The sequence below is a fragment of the Protopterus annectens genome, chromosome 15.part0, assembly GCF_019279795.1.
Source record: "Protopterus annectens isolate FY-2018-M chromosome 15.part0, PAN1.0, whole genome shotgun sequence".
NCBI lineage: Eukaryota > Metazoa > Chordata > Ceratodontiformes > Protopteridae > Protopterus > Protopterus annectens.
In genome coordinates, this window is record NC_056749.1 from 805,396,436 (window position 1) to 805,401,435 (window position 5,000).

Here is a 5,000-nt window from a genome sequence, read left to right on the forward strand (position 1 = left end):
TGGCCAGCAGGGTTCCTGTAGCAGCAGAGACCAGAAAAGACTACCTTTCCAGGTTTTAAGTATTTTTCTTGGCTTTTTCGACCTTTTTTGACTTTCGACCACTGTTTTTGCTTATTTTATCGAAGTTTGACCTGTATTTACTGTTTTTATAAGCTCAAACTGTTTACTGCACTTGCTAGTTTAAGTTTTGCCTAAAAGTTAAACTACAGGCTAATACACTCAAGTGTACTAGCTTTTGATAGCAATTAGTCGAAAAGTATAGCATTTATTGTGTTTTCTGCCTTTCTGTAAAAAAAATAACTTGAAAAAAAACAAAAAAAATATCCTTGTTTTCCATACTTTCCTAGCTAGTGTTCCAGAGACCAGATTTTGCTGTTCCCTGGGCTTTGTCTTGGTTCCTGTGTTTCTCCATTTTCCTTGTTTGGTCAGGGGGAAGTTTCTTTACTCACCAGTGAGAGTGGGGAGTACTGAGCTGCCTGTTTGTCCTCAGAGGAGTGGTTTAAGGCAGTAACTTGCAGTTTATTGGCCATTTTGGGTCATTTCCTGTCTTTTCCAGCCCCCTGCTATAAAGCACGCTTTGGCGGGCTTTTCCAGCTATTGAGAACTCAGCACAGCTCCTCGTGGTGGCCAGCAGGGTTCCTGTAGCAGCAGAGACCAGAAAAGACTACCTTTCCAGATTTTAAGTATTTTTCTTGGCTTTTTCGACCTTTTTTGACTTTTGACCACTGATTTTGCTTATTTTATCGAAGTTTGACCTGTATTTACTGTTTTTATAAGCTCAAACTGTTTACTGCACTTGCTAGTTTGAGTTTTGCCTAAAAGTTAAACTACAGGCTAATACACTCAAGTGTACTAGCTTTTGATAGCAATTAGTCAAAAAGTATAGCATTTATTGTGTTTTCTGCCTTTCTGTAAAAAAAAACTTGAAAAAAAAACAAAAAATATATCCTTGTTTTCCATACTTTCCTAGCTAGTGTTCCAGAGACCAGATTTTACTGATCCCTGGGCTTTGTCTTGGTTCCTGTGTTTCTCCATTTTCCTTGTTTGGTCAGGGGGAAGTTTCTTTACTCACCAGTGAGAGTGGGGAGTACTGAGCTGCCTGTTTGTCCTCAGAGGAGTGGTTTAAGGCAGTAACTTGTAGTTTATTGGCCATTTTGGGTCATTTCCTGTCTTTTCCAGCCCCCTGCTATAAAGCACGCTTTGGCGGGCTTTTCCAGCTATTGAGAACTCAGCACAGCTCCTCGTGGTGGCCAGCAGGGTTCCTGTAGCAGTAGAGACCAGAAAAGACTACCTTTCCAGATTGTAAGTATTTTTTTGGCTTCTTCGACCTTTTTCGACTTTCGACCAATGTTTTTGCTTATTTTATCGAAGTTTGACCTGTATTTACTGTTTTTATAAGCTCAAACTGTTTACTGCACTTGCTAGTTTAAGTTTTGCCTAAAAGTTAAACTACAGGCTAATACACTCAAGTGTACTAGCTTTTGATAGCAATTATTAGAAAAGTATAGCATTTATTGTATTTTCTGCCTTTCTGTAAAAAAAAAACTTGAAAAAAAACAAAAAAAATATCCTTGTTTTCCATACTTTCCTAGCTAGTGTTCCAGAGACCAGATTTTGCTGATCCCTGGGCTTTGTCTTGGTTCCTGTGTTTCTCCATTTTCCTTGTTTGGTCAGGGGGAAGTTTCTTTACTCACCAGTGAGAGTGGGGAGTACTGAGCTGCCTGTTTGTCCTCAGAGGAGTGGTTTAAGGCAGTAACTTGTAGTTTATTGGCCATTTTGGGTAATTTCCTGTCTTTTCCAGCCCCCTTCTATAAAGCACGCTTTGGCGCGGAGTTGCCACAAGAGCAGCGGCGGTTAATCAACGTTAAACTATTCGGGCTACCTAAAGTCCACTCTTCAAATTTTCCCTTAGAACATCTCTTCCTAAGCTGTACTGATAATCTAACTACTCTATTCTATACCTATAAAGTCTTGATCTACTTGATTCATAAGTGACTATTCTCGATCCGGATAGCCTAGCACTTGCACCGAAAGTACTCTTTACTCTGATATAGCACTTTTTATTATACATAGCACCCTACCAGCCTAATACCCCTTTTTCGATCATCCACACCTCTTGAAGTCTTCTCAAACCCATCTACACAAAGTTCTTAACTTTTCCTGCTAGCATGTCGCGGGGTCAGTTGCTAGTGTCATCTCCTGCTCAGCTGATGAATCTGGGAATATTAAGGCAATGTTACAATTGCCTCATGTACACAGACAACCCTCTCCTTCTCCCACAAAACACAAACACATGCGAGAGATGCAAATATATAGCCAAACTGGAGGCTGAGCTCTCTCATCATAGGACTGGCAAGACCAGACAGGAGGAGAAGGTAACCACACACACCACAAACCCAGTCTCACATAGCACTAGCACAACCTCATATCACACACACAAACACATAAAAACATACTCGGAGGCTCTGACCAAAAATCTACCAAAACAGCAGAGGCCACCAAAGCAGACATCCAAACAACTACCACCACAGACCAAGACACATGCAACACATAGACCACAAAGTCAGTGTGCCAAACAGTCACAGCCCTTAAGGCCAAACACAATGCCAGACACTCTTGTCATAGGTGACTCCATAGTCAGACACACTGACGTCCCACTCACCAGATTGAGCAAGGAGAAAGTCACAGTAAGCTGCCTGTCGGGCGCTAGAATCCGCCACATAACGCAAGCACTCAGGTCACTCAACAGCAAGTACAAGTATGACTCAGTCATTGTCCATGCTGGTGTGAACGACCTGAGACGCACCTCCCTGGACTACATGAAAAGGGACATAGAGGAGCTCGCTGACCTTGAGCAGTATCCTACCTTCACCAAGAATGATGCCACAGTACAGAGAAAAGATGATCAGCTTTATTAATTGGCTTAATCACTGGTGTCATTCAAAGGGGATCCAATGTCTGTCTGCCTGGGATGACATGCTGGACAAGCCACGTTGCTTCGCAAGGGACGGCTTGCACCTGTCACCTCTGGACTTCCGGATATTGGCAAAGGTTCTTGCCACCCCCATAGTGCCTTTTTTAGGCCATGCTCAAATTCTAAACCTACCACCCTAGAACAAAACAAAGGAAAAAAACTAAGGGTAATGCTGCTCAATGCCAGAAGTCTCAACCTCAAGATGCACGCACTCGAAGCCCTTCTCAGTATGGAGAACATCGATGTCTGTTCTGTGACTGAAACCTGGTTTAAGGCTCCTGAGAGCACCCCGGTACTATCAGGTTTTACCTCATATCATGCGTTCTGGCCACAAAATCCGGACAACACCAAGAAAGGAGGAGGGGTGTCCATATTCATCAAAGATACCCTCACCTCCAGGTTGGTGGCAACGCACAATGCATCGGTGACCATCCAGGTGCAATTAACCATAGGCAAGACTGCTCTACAATTTGTAGCATGTTACAGGCCACCCTCTCAAACTCAGGATCCTCACACAGCATTCCTGAAAACTCTGGAGGGGATAAATGTAACCCCAAACACCATCATACTAGGTGGTTTCAACTATCCAAACATAGACTGGGATCACTACTCAAGCCCCAACACTCTAGCCCAAAGGTTCCTAGAGTTCATAAACTCTAATGCCATGGAACAATTAGTCACCATACCCACAAGAGGTGAAAACATACTGGATCTCATCATCACAAACATGGGGTCACAATGTTCAACACCGGAGGTATACCCTTCATTGGTGAGATCAGATCATAAACTAATCTCACTGGAAGTCCACATCCCGCCCCCACCCCAGATAAAAAAGACCACAGTGAAGAACTTCTCTAAAGCCGACTTCACACTTCTTAGGACTGGTGTGGTCTCTTTCAAGGCCCCTGAGGCAGCGGAAACCATCACTAAAGCCGCTGAATCACTTACAAATGCCTTCTACCAGCACCTCCAGGACTGCATGGATCAGGCAATCCCAAACAAAACAAAGACTCTTTGTACCAAAGGCAGGCATCCAGTCTGGTGGACCCCAGCCATAAACAAGCTCTACAACAAAAGGAGAAAGCTACCACAAGATAGAGCAAAATCCTCAAAAGGGAAGACACCCTTGATCATCGTAAGTAAAAAACTAAGATCTCTCATAAAATCCTCCAAAGCAAATTTTGAAAGAAAAATTGCCACAGACTCAAAAGGCAACCACAAGGCCTTTTTCAGCTATGTTAGAAACCTGGGAGGAAACTCCCAGATATGTTCAGAACTGGTTCAAAATGATGTAAAGATCACTGAACCTACAGACATTGCCAACATACTGGCTGACAGGTTCAGTGCAAATTCCCCCCCCCAAAAGGAGAAATATCTATACCAGAGGATTGTATCCTCCCAAACATCTCAAATGCTCAAGTAAGAACAGCTCTCTCCAAGGCGAAAAATACAGCATCCATGGGACCAGATGGTGACCCCGGTTGTGTGCTCCACGAGCTCATTGAGGAATTAAACCCACAGTTAGGGCAGCTGTTTAATCTTAGCCTCACCTCAGGATATGTACCCAAGGAATGGCGTACGGCTACTGTGGTTCCATTACACAAAGGCAGTGCCTCCACCGACCCTGGAAACTACCGTCCCATCAGCTTGACAAGCCTGGTCTGCAAAGCTATGGAGAGGATCATTATGGAACTCATAAATAAAGACATAGGGGACCTGCAGACATTGGATCAAACCCAATTTGGCTTTGTCAAGGGCAGATCATGCCTTTTAAACTTGGTTGACTTTTTCGAAACAGTCACCAAGGCCATTGATGAGGGCAAGGCAGTCCACACAGCCTACCTTGACCTGGCAAAGGCCTTCGACATGATACCCCACTCAGGCATCATAGAAAAACTCACCAGTTTAAATGTAAACCCATACGTCACAAGATGGGTTGCAAACTGGCTAAGTGACAGAACCCACAGGGTTATAGTTGCTGGCACCATGTCAGATTCCAAGCCTGTCACAAGCGGTGTCCCACAGG